This window comes from Somniosus microcephalus, chromosome 22 (assembly GCF_052327205.1).
Source record: "Somniosus microcephalus isolate GS21.2 chromosome 22, FLI_Smic_1.0, whole genome shotgun sequence".
NCBI lineage: Eukaryota > Metazoa > Chordata > Chondrichthyes > Squaliformes > Somniosidae > Somniosus > Somniosus microcephalus.
The window spans coordinates 43,198,303-43,215,553 of record NC_141008.1 but is presented as its reverse complement, the minus strand read 5'-3'; the positions used below and the strand labels follow the sequence as shown (position 1 = coordinate 43,215,553).

The following is a 17,251-nucleotide window of genomic DNA, read 5'->3' as shown; positions in this document are numbered from 1 at the left end:
ATAAGTTAAGAACCAGGCCATGCTAGCAAGGTGAAGGGCAATGTTTCACCTAGCATGTTGAAGTTACGATAGAGGTTTAACACAAACTGAAATTATTTTAATGAAGAAGACAGGTAAATGAATAAAGACTGAACGTTAGTTAGGATCCTAAGTTTTAAAATCTTTCTATACATTTCAGCAGATAGCACAGATAACTGTGCATGGTACAGTTGTTATGCCAACATTTGTTCAAATCCAAAGTTGCCCAATTGTGCTCTTGCACCACGTAACTGGCATCACTGGGTTCATCGTTGCTATTTCACTGGGCTCATCTTTATGATTCGACATTTTAAGGAAAGCAACCTCAAATGCAGATTAACTTACCATTGTGTGTACAAATTAGAAAATCCTCTGATATTTTAATGAGAAAATTAGTGTAACAAAAATGAAGCATTTTGTCTTAAGATGTAGCATGGTTCTGGCTTCTTTAATTCTGTAATGGTACATATGGGGTTAAAAGCAGTTGAACCAACAGAAAAACATGCCCTAGTTTATTTTGATTCAAGACTTGAAAACTTTGTTGTTTTGCAAGAGCCAGGTCTCTTGGGTAGGGAGAGTAAGCCATTCAGTTCAAAGACAAACATTTCACTGGATTCGTTTGAATATGCAATTGATTGGCTGCTGCTTTGGAGCCAAACATCTATTTAACTTTAAACTGGTCCTGGTCATTTTTTTTTTAGAAATGATTTCTCAGCCAGTCTGATTCAAATTGGAGAATCTGCCTGAAGCTTTGAGGGAGATGGTCAGGCCAGAGAGCTTCCATGGGATGGTGAGGGGGGGAAAACGCTGTTTAAGAATATTGTATGCATTGTAGTTTAGGGCAGCAGACACAACTATTTGTAATATTCTGTGTACTCTAGCCGATAGTTAAGTTTAAAAACGACTGTAAAATCTAGTGTGTCACAGCTACTGCTCACTTACTCTCTTACTGTTCAACAGATTTCTTTTTGCAGTTAAAGCTGAATAGCAGTTTAGTGTAGTGCTGCTCTGCACTTTCCAAAGTTAAGGAAAATCACACGATGGCTCGCGATGAGTAAGCAAAAGCAAAATAAAATGGGTTTGCTGCTTGATACCTGAACACACTACAAATTTATTTCGATTTTCTGGCAAGTGAAACCATTCTCTGGGGATATGGGGAGTGAGGGTTTGCATATGGCAATGGTTGATGACACTGAAGGAAAAGAATCTTCGTTACTTTTTTTAAGTCTCCTGTTCTGATCCTTCTCTACAAGCTGGCTGAAGGCAACTATTTTGCAAGAAATAAGTGAGGCTTCAGTTGAATTACAATGCAGAACTAGGTCAATCAGAGTCTTGCTCCTGATGTTCACCTCCTTCCGCTTTGATTATTAACATTAGAGTGCAGCAATCAATTAGCTTGTATCCTTATTTATTTTTTATTTTTGAAATGAAACACAAAGGGAAGACTTCTGCTATTTGCTATTCATAGCAAAATTATAAAGACTTTTTGAATACAACGTTTATGATTTTGCTATAGTGAACAGTGGAAATCTTTCCTCTAGATTGTACATAGTCCAGAAATGGAGGGCACATTTCTTTTAAAGGGTGAAATAGTTGGTACTGGTTTTCTAAGTATTGCTGTAGCTCTCTGTAATGGTTAAGTTCTGCTTTTGCAACAAAATACAGTTTGCCACTGTTTGAATTTTGATTTAATACTTTTCAGTGGAAGATCTTGAAAGTTTCAACCCTTAATTTGTGTGGATATTAGGGTAGCCTTTGTGGTTATTAGTACTCTAAGTAGGTTGTCTGGGGAAATAGTAAAATGTTTCAATAGGCATTGGGTTATTGAGTAGAAAGGTACTTAACATTTGTGTTTCAAAGTACACTTTTTATATTTGTAAGAGGAAAAAAATTAGCCTGCAGCTGTACATTTGGCTTGACCTTTCAATTTTTGAGAAGTACAATTTTGGAATCAATGCAATTGTGTACCACAGTGCTCCATGTGTAAATTTGTTGAAAGAGGAAATCCTTTTATTATGTAATATAAATAACGTGACTCTGCTGCCGCATGAGCAGCAGAAGACTTTGAGGTGGAGTTCACGCATTCTGGAGGTAACTGTGCTGCTGTTGGTGATGGCTACTTTAGTTATGGCAGTGGCAGCTGAGCGCTCAGCCTATCCATACAGGCCAGTCATTGGGGGGAAAAACATTTTTATTTCCTTTTTCACCAATTTTCTTCTCCTTTCCTGAAAACATTGATTCCTTGCTGTGGGGTAAGGCTCCAAGGGAACCAGTCACCCAGCTATACCTTAGTCAAATGGCCATTCATGTGTCAGCCTGAAATGCAGCTGACTATTGGGGTGGGGTTGGGCGGGGGGGTTGCGCAATGAAGAGAGAGCGAAGGAACGTGCCATCACATGAGCTTGACTTTGTTTCTTGTCCCAGCTGAGATCTCCTAATTCAGCATAAACAAGGTATTAAACCTAGTCTTCCTGGTCTGTGTGGCACAGCTACTCACTGATCCAGTTGAACCATTGCTGAACTCTCTCATATACTTCATTGTTTACTTTTCAATCTGACAATTTGTTGCTTCATCGTTGCTGGGTCAAAATCCTGGAACTCCCTATCAGCACTGTGGGAGAACCTTCACCACACGGACTGCAGCGGTTCAAGAAGGCAGCTCACCACCACCTTCTCGAGGGCAATTGGGGATGGGCAATAAATGCTGGCCTTGCCAGTGGCGCCCACATCCCGTGAATGAAGAAAAAAAAATTGTATATTTTCTACATGCCTAATAAATATATATGCACACATGTACGTACATACATACACACTTATTAACCAATGTCAGTTGGACTTAAAAGTGGCTGCAGTTTGATTGCCGACTACAAGTGAGAGAGATCATAAAGCTCATGCAAGTTGAATAATGTTCCCTTGATCCCTGTTATAAAGTCTATAGATGTTGGGAAAGCACATCATTGAACTCCGCTGTGATGCGCCATGGATGAAAAACTGGGTGATATTCTAGACAACCATAGGAAGAATGCAAGGCACCAGAAAGCAGCTGTCCCCTGAAACCTGCTCCCCACACGAATACCATCTTTGTGACGGAAAGGGGGAGAGATAGAGGAAAAAATTCTAGAGGGAAAAAAAGTTCGTAATATATTCTAATCTCCCTTTTTCTTCTAGGAGTTTGTAAATTATTAATTATGTTTTATTAAATGTAATGCAGTTCAAGCTCTCTTCCCCATTCAAGTTTTCTCATTGAAATTCACAAGCAGTACCAGTACAATCGCAACTGCACAAGACCAGACATTCAATCAATATTAATAAGAACAGATAGATGGGATTTCTCACATACCCATTTATCACTGTTGCAGAGTAATATTTTTCTTTGGGTGATCTGTATCGGATCAGAATACAGGAAAAAAGTACCAATAGTATTACCTAATTCAAGACCAGTTTTAATAAATGTTAGTTGCGCAATATGACCAGCTAATGGGTACCTAGCAGCCCCAAGTCTAAGCTGGTAATCTAATGTTTCCTGCAAATTAAACCACCTTGGCTCAGTGGTGTCGCTCTCGCCTTTGAGTCAGAAGTTAACCGGTTCAAATTCCACTTGAGACCCAAGCACATAATCTAGGCTGATGCTTCAGTGCAGTACTGAGAGAGTGCTGCCTTGTTGAAGGTGCATATTTCAGATGAGAAGTTTAATTAAGACCCCATCTGCTGATTCAGGTGGATGTTAAAGATCCCATGGCAGTATTCAAAGAAGAGCAGGGGAGTTCTCCTGGTGTCCTGGAAAACTATTGCCCCTCAACCAGCACCATCAAAACATGTTACTTGTCGTTTATCTCATTGCTGTTTGTGGAACCTTCTTGCTGTGTACATAGTGGCTGCACTTCAAAGGTAATTCAGTGACTGTAAGGCGCTTTGGGACATCCTGAGGATCTGAAATGCGCCAACCCCATCACCTTTTTAAAAACCTTATCAAAACTCATCTTTTTGACCAAAGCTTTAGTCACTCCCTGCTCCCCTCTCCCTTTGTGGCTTGGTGTCTATTGATGGAGGGTGCTACAGTTAGATTTAATGTCCAAAAGCTATAAATTAATTTTGTACTTTTAAATTAAGTGTATATTCTCTGCAAGCTAGTTGCTCTGATCAAAATAGATGTGTTTTTATTGCCAAGAAGATTACTGATAGGTTGCAGTGCTGATAATTAGATCCTCAAACTTAAGATGAATGTCTTCCACCATTAAATTTTGTATTATAAAAGGAGGAAATGAGCTAAATGGGCCATCCTTTGAAAAATATTTTTAGAATATATGCATTCTAGTTTGTAATGCTGAGAGGACCTGATCAGCTCACCACTTCCTGTGGCATGATGTTTTGTCTTTGGTTATTGTAAGTCTTGGGAAATTTTAGTAGCCTCTTGCTCACATTTATTCTTGAAATCATATTGGTCAATGTATACATACAGGATTGACTCGAGAGACTTCTAAACTTGTATGTGATGCAAAAAAGTAACTTAAGCTCTCAAAGTTCAAGAAATCTAGTAATATGGAATACTTTGTTTTTAAAAACCTTTTTGGTCTGTTAATCCTAGCTTTTGCATTGGTTCCTTTTAATCTTTCTCACTTAAATTACAAAATATTTAAATACAAGTATATCTTTGTTTTGTATGCCTGGATTCTGTTTCCCATGGAGCAGCACCCTATTCAGTTTGTCATCCAGCACAATTCAACCAAAATTGAATGGAGTTAAGAATCAATTTTGAATTTCCACTCCATGGTGTGACATGTTGGTGCTCTCGTGGCTACGCTGCCACTGCTGTGTTTCAATTTGTAGAACATTTCTGGTAGGTTAACCAGTAACAATTCAGTTTTGGACTCTAATCTTCATGTATATAAATATGTATATTTCCAGAAGTATTGAAAGCATTGGGTTCACTCTGCTTCACTTAAGAGTTAGAATTCCTAAAAATTACACTGCCAAAACATGAGCCAGAAGAACACAATTTAGCACCAGTAATGAATCTTTAATCTGACATTTAGGCACCAAAATAAATGGCCCATTAGAATCTGTGTACCTGAATAATACATTATTTCTGATAATTCTGTAATTATGTGCATACGAAAAATTACTAACAGGAAAGTGTTGTGTATGTAACCTGTTCCACCTTAAGAGAGCTTAAGCCTGTTCCACCTTAAGAGATGTACTACTTTCTCAGGCTGCTGTAGACGTAATACCGGGGGTGTGAACACCGGTATATAAGCACTGTGCAGTAATCTTGTATTCAGTATAGTCCCTACCTCCAACCAGTAAAGACCTGTTTTTATTGTTGCTCATTAGTCTGTGTCTTAATTAACTAAATAATTCACAGACTTAACACTGGCGACGAGTCAGGTTCTTACCCTGCGGCAGTTATTCCACGGCGGTTGAAGAGAGGTTTCAAACCTCACCACTCACCACCCCACTGGAAGCGACAGGCATTAGGACCCTGAAGCCTCCATCAGCTTGTGAACCGGAGTAGAAGACAGGACTGGGGAAGAGAGAGGTACAGGGCGATAGCGATCGGCAGATAAGGGCCGGGCCGCTTTCAAGTGCGAGGCGCAGCCGGGCCATCGATCGCATCCGCTGATAAGGGCCGCACTCGGGCGATCGCGGCGAAGATAAGGGCCGCACTCGGGGGCTGAAGGGAGACGGCGTCGGGGGACGGGTGAAGACCGCCAAGCGCGGGAAAACCGCCATTTTGTGGGCGGAGGACGACGGCAAGAGCGGGAAGCCGCCATCTTTGATAACAAGTAAAGAAAATAAAATCTGAGAAATTGCAAATCTACAATGCCTAAACACGGGAATATTAGCACCTTTGATAGTGACCTCGAAGATTGGGCCATATATGTTGAAAGAGTAAAAAATTATTGTAAGGCCAATAAAATTCGTGACCAAGATAAAGCTCTAACATTATTAAATTTAATGGGTGCGAAGACATACGGGCAATTGAAACACCTGTTATCACCAGATGAACCGGCGGATAAGACGTTCGATGAGATTGTTACTGTCCTGAAAGATCATCTAAACCCCACGCCGCTGATGCTAGCGGAACTATTTAAATTTTATGACAGAAGGCAGCTACAGCATGAAAGCAATGCTGAATATTTGCTGGAATTGCGTAAATTAGCGAAATATTGCCAGTTTGGAACGGGACTGACAGATGCACTACGAGACAAATTTGTGTGTGGTTTATTTAAACAGGATACACAAAAGCGACTGCTCGAGGAGAATGAGCTGACGCTTGAGAAGGCGTCACTATGGCAGCAGCACACGAAGCCGCAGCGAGAGGCACGGCAGTAATGCAGCTACGGTCACCGGAGCTCAGTGCACACAAATTGGGTGTGAGTTCTGTTAAATGTTATCGTTGTGGAAAGACAACGCATGATCAGAACCAGTGTTGGTTTAAAAACCAAGAATGCAGAACATGTGGTAAGCTTGGACATATAGCTAGAGTATGCAGGTCAGGGAAGAAGACCAGCAACAAGAAGTCACCGCAAGGGAAATACGCAAAGGTACACAAGGTGGCCGAACAGGAGTCCGATTCAGACGCTAGCAGTAATGAACTGGCTGGCTTAAGCAGTATTGAACTGGCTAGCTTAAGGGTACTCAACGTTGGTAAGGGTGCAGACCTCCAGACAATTTGGGTTACTCTTCAGATAGAAGGAGTCCAAGTAAAAATGGAATTGGACACTGGATCGGCATTGTCGGTCATGAATAAGAAAGATTACAGAAGGTTATTCCAACATATTCCCCTACAGGATACAGAGATTATATTGACAACCTACACGGGGCAGAGAGTGTACCCCATCGGGACAATAAAGGTTGCAGTGGCCAACAAGGGCGAAGGAAGTCAAATAATGGACTTATATGTGCTACCGGAGGGAGGTCCACCACTACTAGGCCAGGAGTGGTTTAGAAACATAAATATGGACTGGCATTCGCTAAAAGCCATAAAGAGTGAGAACTCGGTGCAGATAATCAGCCCAGACTCTAGAACTGATGATGGTAAGACCAACCCATTTGCAAAAGACAAAGTTTCAGCACAGAATCCCACTGAGCAACAACAACATAGTTTAACAGAGAATTCTGAGTCTGTCAAGTCTACTGATATGCACATTTTTGAGGGACACTGGGCTCGAACTCAACTCCATTTCAAACTACAACAGCAATTAGAACAAATGATTCGCCGTTTTGAGCAAGAGATGAATGAAATAAAAAAGTTCTTTGTTACAGAGTGGGAGAATCTGGAAAGGCAACAGAAGCAACTGATGGAGAAAATGGAGCAGGAGCACACCAACCATCTGCGCGAGGAGGCCGAACGAATCAAAGCTGATTCAGGTTCTGAAGGTGCGTGCCATAATCTGGTGTCAGAAGAGTTAACGGTCAGCCAACTCCTTCATATGCTGAGGGACAAGACTCTGAAATGGGAAAAACTTGAACACGAGCTGCGATCTTCAAAGGAAAAGGGTTCGGAGCTCTCAAAAGTCATTGAGATGGCTGATGTGACGACACAGACTGAAACGACTGCAACAGAGCAGCCATTGGATGCCAAAAGTACGCTGACTCACGTCAATGTAGAACAACAGACCACTGAAACAGCTGCTCCGGTAGAGGGATTGCATAGTCCGATCAATCAATCTCCAAAGGAAGTTGAAGTATTAAAATCACAAATGAGGTCACTAGTAAACGACTTGCTGAAAGCCCAGAAAAAGCTGGATGCAGAGGTACACATGAAGAAGTCTCTTCAGGAAAGATGTCTGGATTTGGAACAAGAGCTGGCTAACGTCCAGCTGGGTATGGAGGAAATAGACGACCCTCTCACTTGTCTAGCTCAGGACGACACCGAATATTACTATGACCTGGTGGACGACACCGAATATTACGATGTCCTGTCCTGCCCAGCTTGTAACTTCGACTCCCAAAGTGCAGAAATCATGGAAGAGCACCAAAAGTCTACGGAACATCGGGAGAAGCTGGCTCTACGACGGAAACAGGAGGAAGAGAAGGAGGAACTGCGCATGCAGCTGGCAGCTGTGGCAGCTGACAATGGAGCCCAGAGAGTCTCCAAGAAGCAGAAAAGGAAAAGTAAAAACAGAAGATGACCCATCTGAACCATTATCACCTCTACCAGATCACACACGTGGTCCCTCCGAACGGAGCCAAATCAGTTCGGAAGTTCAAGCTGTTAAATCCATGAAAGGACTATTGAATGAGTAACGTGAACCGACTACACCACAGAGATTGAATCTGTGAACTGTTTTCCGCAGAGACTGAATCTGTGATATGTTACGTTAAACATGACGTTATATATGTATATATGTTATTACGTTATGTTAAATGGGGGGATGACTATAAAGCTAAGAAGGGAGGAGTGTTGTGTATGTAACCTGTTCCACCTTAAGAGATGTACTACTTTCTCAGGCTGCTGTAGACGTAATACCGGGGGTGAACACACCGGTATATAAGCACTGTGCAGTAATCTTGTATTCAGTATAGTCCCTACCTCCAACCAGTAAAGACCTGTTTTTATTGTTACTCATTAGTCTGTGTCTTAATTAACTAAATAATTCACAGACTTAACAGAAAGGACCTACACTGGTCCATCCAGCCTATCCCATACAGCTATGATGCCTTGTGCATCACAATACATGCACTTCCCATCCCACCCGGAGCTATGTAATCTCCCTGGAGAAGTGAAAAACCAGTTAAAATCCAGGCCAATTAGGAGGGGGGGGGGGGGAAATCTGGAAAATTCCTCTTTGCTCCCTTTAGGCAATTAAAACTAGGAGACCACCCTGGCCCTGATTAATGTTACGAGATACCTACCTCTTGTATGAGGTGATCTCTGCCGTAGCCAGAAACAGGTTCAGTTCTTGCTTGAAGAAATTCAACAAATTCATGCATTAATTTTTGAATCAGTTATATGTAGCTTGTTGTAAAGTATGATCTTATCAGATTTAGAAGCACTGCAGAACTTGGAAGTGTTTCAAGATAGGTAAAGTACTGAGGATTTATTCTCACTGAGCTATTCAGATAGGAATTGAATGACAATGACTACAACTAAACCTTTAATGTGGTTGGTCTGCTTTTTAATATACATCACAGCGGTTAAGTTTCACAGAATCACAGAAACCCCACAGTGCAGATAGAGGCCATTTCGGCCCATCGAGCCTGCCCGACACACATCCCACCCGATCCCCGTAACCCCTACACCAACACATATCCCACCCTATCCTTGTAACCCCACGTATTTAATCCCCCTAACACTAAGGGTCAATTTATCATAGCCAATCAACCTAACCCGCACATCTTTGGACTGTGGGAGGAAACCGGAGCACCCGGAGAAAACCCACGCAAACACGGGGAGAATGTGCAAACTCCACACAGACAGTCGCCCCAGGCCGGATTCGAACCCGGGTCTCTGGCGCTGTGAGTCAACAGTGCTAACCACTATGCCACCGTGCTGCCCTTTCTTGTTCCCTTTTCCAGTTATGGAGTTCCTGCATGGAATTTGTCATGGTCCAAGGGCAGTGTTTTAGCTGCAATATTCACTGTTGTTTCCAATTGCTTTTATTTTGATTCCATAAATTTGTATTTGAAAATGTAGGTATGTATTTATATGTCTATTAACTTAGATTGTATTATTCTTGGTTACAAGCATTGATGCACTTGTACATTGTATACCATGAATGTAAAGATGTAGTATACACGCTACATTGTAGTTGTGCATTAGTTTTGCTGTGCGGTTGGTGTTGTGATTAATCCAGAGGACTGATTCCATTTAGTTTCAGTGGCACTATTGTGTAGTGTTGTTCTCAGTCATTGTCAGTCCCTGATGGGTTTTGGTTGTACCGACAGTGCTTTGGAAGTTATCCTGCTTGGGTGGATTGGAGTGTGCACCAGATGCCAACCGTGCAACCTATGTGGGCTGCAGTTGACCTGCCAGCCAGCAGCTGCCAGTGGACTAGGACCAGGAAACCGATTTTGAAGAATTTCTCTTGAGTTAGCCTCGGAGTATATGGCCCCAAATTTGCGGTCGGAGGCTACCCAGGGGCGGATGCCTCCGACCTGCAAAAAAATCTACGAATTTACCTGGTGGTTGGGAGGTATGGAGACTCGCGCTCCTGGGCCCCTCCGGGTACCTGCGGGTAGAGGCCCACATATCCCTGGGGCGCATGCGATTTGCAAGCGCCCCTGGTATCTCGTGGGCCGGCCCAACCAATGAAAGATGGGGATCCCCATTCATACTTATGGGAGTTCTGTACGTACGGAACTCCCATAATTATGAATGGGAATAACTTGGAAAATATGCAAACACATGAAATAAGTTTTTTAAAAATTACATATTTAAAATGCCATTTAATTAAATATTTTAAACAAAACCTAAAATTAAATTTAACAGGGCTAAAAATAAACTTACCTTATTGGACAGGGTTTTTAATGTATCAATGAGTGATAGAATTTTAAGACAGGCGTAAGAATTTCACTGGCATTCAGCGGGCAGAAGTTGGGCAAATCGCGCAACTCTCCACCCGCAGGAGGCCCTTTTCCCGGGGATGTGGAGGAGCTGGCAAGAAGATTCTTGACAGATCGCAAGTTCCGGATTTTAACGTGTGCGCTTCGCATGCCTAAACCCGGAATTTGCGCGGCCCCTGCGGGCACGTACGCACCCATAGGGGTCGCAAATTACGGCCCAATGTTTTTCATTGATTGAGTGGGTTGTTTTGGTGAGATGCACCAACTTAAAGCGGCTGAGCGTCTATTGGAATGGAACTAGTCACAAAGAGCAACTATATACAAAGATATGCAGAAAGTATCCCTTTCACCGCCGCCCCCCCCCCCGCCACAGCCATCAGTTAATTGAGAGGAGTGAGTAATCTTATTATTTGAATTTTCTGCTTATTTCACACTACAGTAGAACAGTCCTTGACATGCAAGGAAGAATAGACAAAATAACTTATTTTGGTGGTTAAAGGCACCCAATCGACAAGTGTAATATTAACAATGTTTTAAATATATAAAAAATAAAGTACTGTTTTAAAATTCACATTGGAGGATTGCAACAATTCTATTGTTTGGGGGAGGAATATTCTGTCCAGAGGTGGGTTTTTTTTGTTGAAAATACCCTTTGTATTTTCAATACTGTACTAAGGGAGAAGTTAATGGATGTTATGATCAAAGATTTTTTAATTAATGAAGAGAATTGATGATGTGAAGAAATGTTCTGTACAAAACCACACCTGAGGAATCATGGGGCCTAATGAGCCAAACTTTATTTAAAAAAAAATTAAAAAAAATCAGTGCTTAGAGTTGTTGAATAACGGTCACTTAGCTATTACGCTGGGTGGTGGCTCCGTTGAAGCGTTGAAAGTGAACTGCAAAAGTGAAACAATGTGGAGATATGAGATTAGGGCAGGAAAACGTTTTCAAACTAGTCACATTGGTCCTGAAATGGATATGATATAATGATTTGAAAGGGCAATCCTGTTCCTATGTTAGATTTATTAATCAATGTTGGTCTTGTTTCTCCTCCCATTATTTGTCAGTTTATGTACTTAATGTATCTACAGGAAATGGACTGCTGCAAAATTAATGGTGGCACTAACCTAACGAGTAAAAAGCAGTTTTATTTCACTGCTAATATTTGACTAGATTAGATCTGAAGTAATTTACCTGCCATCAGTATTGGAGTTCTCTGATTTAGACAGATTAACATGTTAAATGCTTTGGTTGAGGGACAGCAGACTTGAATTTAGATAGATGTATCTACATGATCTGTGTACAGAAAACTTTGGTTTATCCAGAGGTTAACTGTCCGGAATGCTCAAGCCACCAGCAAAATTCAGGAGTCGGTTCAGTAAGTTTTTTTTCTTTTTGTTGCTTTTTTTTCCACCAGTCAGGCTCTGCAAGGTCTAGCTAAAGCTGTTGCTTAGCTACAGAGACGCTTGCAAGCTACGGCCGACTGTTTAGAAGCTGTTGCTAAGCAACAGGGTTTGTTGCTAGATATGGAGCTCAAAAGCTTCCGTATGTTTTAACATTAGCGCTGGTTTGTCCGGCAGTTTTGATGGGACGGCAACAGCTCGGTCCCGTTGGTGCTGGATATCACAACGTTTCCTGGGTACTTTATCCACTTCAGAGGGAGGGGAAAGGAAGGCAAATGAGTGAACTTCATGGTCTTGGCCGATGTAAATCTGTGGTTCCCCAGAAAAGTTGGCCAAAGGAAGAAGCCCTAAAGTTAGCTTGGCACTTAAACTGCTACAAATAGGGAAAATGTAATCTTCAGAATTTCAAGCATCAATTATTGGGTAGTTCAGGGGTAGACCTGAAAGGCTGAGCCTCACTACCGTGACCCGATCAGAACTGAAACATCACCCCTGTGCTCGCTGACCTACCCTGGCCTGACAATGCCTTAAATTCTCATCCTTATTTTCAAATCTCACCATAGCATCTCCCCTTCCTATCTCTGTAACCTCCTCCAGCCCTACTACCCTCCAAGATTTCTGCGCTCCTCCAATTCTGGCTTCTTGGGCACCCCTGATTTTAATCGCTCCACCATTAATGGCCATACCTTAGCTGCCTAGGCCCTAGCTCTAGAATTCCCTCCCTAAATCTCTCCGCCTCTCTACCTCTCTCCCTTTGATGCTCCTTAAAACCTACCTCTTTGACGAAGCTTTTGGTCACCTGCCCTAATGTGTCAGTCGTGGCTCAGTCAGTAACACCCTCACCTAAGTCAGAAAGTTGTGGGTTCAAGTCCCACTCTAGAGACTTGAGCACAAAAATCTAGACTGACACTCCAGTGCAGTACTGAGGGAGTACTGCAACGTTGGAGGTGCCGTCTTTCAGATGAGACATTAGACCGAGGCCCCATCTTCTCTCAGATGGATGTAAAAGATCCTATGCCACTATTTCGAAGAAGAGCAGGGGCGCTATCATAGAATCATAGAAATTTATGGCACAGAAGGAGGCCATTTGGCCCAGCGTGTCTGTTTTGGTCGAAAAAAGCTATCCAGCCTAATCCCACTTTCCAGCTCTTGGTCCATAGCCTTGCAGTTTATGGCACCCCAAGTACATATCCAAGTACTTTTTAAATGTGATGAGGGTTTCTGCCTCTACCACCCTTTCAGGCAGTGAGTTCCAGACCCCCACCACCCTCTGGGTGGAAAAAGTTCTCAATGCCCCTCTAATCCTTCTGCCAATTACTTTAAAGCTATGCCCCCTGGTAATTGACTGCTCTGCTAAGGGAAATAGGTGCTTCCTATCCACTCTATCTAGGCCCCTCATAATTTTATACACCTCAATTATTCCTGGTGTCCTAGCCAATTTTTATCCTTCAATCAACATCACAAAAAACAGATTATCTGGTCATTATCACATTATTATTTGTGGGAGCTTGCTGTGCACAAATTGGCTGCCGCTTTCCCTCCATTACAACAGTGACTACACTTCAAAAAGTACTTCATTGGCTGTAAAGCACTTTGGGACGTCCAGTGATCGTGAAAAGTGCTATATAAATGCAAGTCTTTTCTGTTATTTCATGTGGCTCCGTGTCAAATTTTGTTTGATAATGTGCCTGTGAAGCACCGTGGGATGCTTTATTACGTTAAAGGTGCTATATAAATGCAAGTTGTTGTAGTAATTTGGAACCATCTAATTTGGTGGGTAGAGTGCCTTATTGAGTACCCTGCAAATAGTTTTTTAATCCTCTTCCTACTTGATGGAAAATATGCTCCCGTTAGGAAATAGGAATCATGGAAGCTCTAGATGAATTTTGTTGTCGCTGTTGATGGTAGGTATATTTTTAAGGCAGGTGGGTTGGGAAGAGCAAGGAGCGCATAGGGCTAAGAATTCAAAAGAAAAAAGACACACCCTGTAAGAAAACTCTGAACAGGAATGTGTGCAATGCAAGTGGTAGTACTGAAGACAGTTGTGGCACTTAACATCTGGTTTTGAGAAAATTGTGGAACTCCTTTTGAAAATATTACAAGTGCTAATTCGTCCTGAAACTATGTTACTGACTTTAAATTTGGACTATTTCCTGGATTTCAAAAATTTCAAACTGGTTTTTTCAGTGACTACTAGAAGTGGAATGTAGAGTGGGTAATTATGAAATACCAGGCTAATCCAACTAACAAGGGCGAGCTTCATAACTTTGTCACTGTGAATTGTGATGTTTTTATTCATGGGTAGCTATATAATTTTTATCTCTAGTATTCTGAATTTTTGGCTGGGCTGGGTGGATGGAGATCGTTCCAAGAGGTAACTGCCTCATCCTGCAAAAGGCACCCATCTGCTGGGTGCCTTTTGCAGATGACCAGGGATCTGCGTGGGTCAGACCCTTGGACAGCAGTAAGGAATATGAAGCCCACATCAAGGTTATCTCAAACGGATCCTCTAAGCTTCTTGAGGTCAAAAGTGAGTGCCTTCAGTAAATTGGAGCTCCAGTAGTTACAGCATTAACGAGCAAAAATACATCTGTGCTTGGCCTTCTGGTGTGCCTTTGCTTGGAGTGGAGTCATTCATTCTTTGGAGGGCTGTAGGTTTCTGCAAGCTCCTCTCTCGTCTGCACATATGTTGGAGCTGCGCTTTGTTTCTACCATGGAATGCAGCGAGCTCTAAAGATCCTTCATGAAGTGGTCCCGCTGATGAGTTCAGCTCCTTATGCAGCTCATATAAGATATGAATGTGTGGAATCTGCAGCAGATGCACATATGACTCAAGTGTTCACTTCTCCTTATTGCTGCTCATCTGCTGCCTCCTCACTTGTGCTGGATGCTTCACCAGGTGATGCCTCTTGACAGTCTCTTTCAGAATTCCCAAGGTGTATATGTGTGAGCTAATGCTTGTGTAATCAGGCATGCTTTATGGGTGTATATGAAGTGCCAGCTTCCTCTTTATCTCGATTAAACGGGATGTTGTCATGGGAGGTCCCTAGACAGAGAAAGGAACATGTTGGCATGTGGTACACAGGAACATTTTTTGTGCATAGTCACAAGGCTGGCAAAGTGCAATGCTGCTGATCAAATATGTAAGCACATTCGTGACTGAGCTTGAAGGGCAAGCAAGACAAAGTTACCTTACTGGGATGGTACAAAGCCACCAGGTTCTCCCACATCAACGTTCTCTATGGCTTACCTCCTAACAATTTGTAATGCCTTTTGGCGAATGAGGCAGCACAGGTTATCAGTTCAGATTTTTAAAAATAGACCCCTGTGAGCATTGGGATGAGATGCATTCCAATGCCCAGCCTACATTCCACTTTGTGAGTAGGTGTGCGTGTGTCAACATGCAGTTTGGTTACGGGATGGGGCAATCTATGGTCCAGTTAGCTAACTGACAGTTGCATCTTTTTGTTGTCTGGGCTTGGGAATAAGGTGTCTCAAGTATTTTGTTACTATTCAGGATTTTTCATGTGATTTTATTTCAATGTAATCGTATAATCCGGAACTCAAATTTAACTGAGGGCCGCACTTAATTCAAAAAGATTTTAGAAACAATATCCTCCAGGCACTAATACAATAGCAAAATACTGCGGATGCTGGAAATCTGAAACAACAACAGAAAATGCTGGAAATACTCAGCTGGTCAGGCAGCATCATGGCGAGAGAAACAGAGTTAATGTTTCAGGTCGATGACCCTTTGTCAGAACTGGAAAAAGTTGGAGAAGCAACAGATTTTTAAGCATCTTCCAAAATTCTATAGATTCTGGAACGGTTCCTGCAGATTGAAGGATAGCAAATGTAACCCTGCTATTTAAGAAAGGAGGGAGAGAGAAAACCGGGAACTACAGACCTATTAGCCTCACAGCAGTAGTTGGGAAAATGCTGGAATCTATTATAAAGGATGCAATAACTGGGCACTTAGAAACTAATAGTAAGATTGGGCAGAGTCAACATGGATTTATGAAAGGGAAATCCTGTTTGACAAACCTATTGGAGTTCTTTGAGGATCTAACTAGTGGAGTAGACAAAGGGGAACTGGTAGATGTGCTCTATCTGGATTTTCAGAAGGCCTTCGATAAGGTCCCACACAAGAGGTTGGTGAACAAAATTAGGGCACATGAAATTGGGGGTAATATACTAGCATGGTTTGAGAATTGGTTAACAGACAGAAATCAATGAGTAGGGATAAACGGGTCTTTTTCAGGATGGCAGGCTGTGACTAGTGGGGTACCGCAAGGATCAGTGCTTGGGCCCCAGCTATTCACAATCTATATCAATGATTTGGATGATGGGACTAAATGTAACATTTCCAAATTTGCTGATGATACAAAGCTCGGTGGCGGTGCCAGTTGTGAAGAGGCTTCAAGGGGATCTCGACAGGCTCAGTGAGTGGAGGAGAACATGGCAGATGGAATATAATGTGGATAAATGTGAAGTTCTCCACTTTGGTAGAAAAACAGAAAGGCAGAGTATTTCCTAAATGGTGAAAGATTGGGGTATGCAGATGCTCAAAGGGACCTGGGTGTCCTTGTACATGAGTCACTGAAAGTGAATGTGCAGGTGCAGCAAGCCATTAGGAAGGCAAATGGTATGCTGGCCTTCATTACAAGAGGATTTGAGTACAGGAGTAAAGAAGTCTTACTCCAATTATATAGGGCCTTGGTGAGACCACACCTGGAGTACTATGTACAATTTTGGTCTCCTTACCTAAGGAAGGATATACTTGCCATAGAGGGAGTGCAATGAAGGTCCAGGAGATTGATTCCTGTGATGGCAGGACTGTCTCATGAGAAGAGATTGAGTAAACTAGGCCTGTATTCTCTTGAATTCAGAAGAATGAGGGGGGATCTCATTGAAGCATACAAAATTATTACAGGGCTTGATAGGATGGATGCTGGGAGAATGTTTTCCTTGGCCAGGGAGTCTAGAACCAGGGGCCACAGCCTCAAGATAAAGGGTAGGCCATTCAGGACTGAGATGAGAAGAAATTTCTTCACACACAGGGTGGTGAATCTTTGGAATTCTCTACCCCAGAGGGCTGTGGAGGCTCAGTCATTGGGTATATTCAAAACAGAAGTCAATAGATTTTTGACTAGTAAGGGCATTAAGGGATTTGGTGATCGCGTCGGTGAATGGAGTTGAGGCAGAGGATCAACCGTGATCTCATTGGATGGCGGAGCAGGCTCGAAGGGCCGAATGGCCTACTCCTGCTCCTATTTCTTATGTTCTTATAAGTGTGTGGCAGGGAAAGGGAGGAGGGG

The 17,251-nt window shown here is 42.3% G+C and overlaps 1 protein-coding gene across 2 annotated transcripts in view; it reads left to right on the top strand.

Moving 5' to 3' along the window:
* The window catches only part of usp32 (ubiquitin specific peptidase 32), a 174,869-nt gene that overhangs the window by 11,153 nt on the left and 146,465 nt on the right, over positions 1–17,251 (top strand). The gene's annotated exons all lie outside the window — the stretch shown is intronic.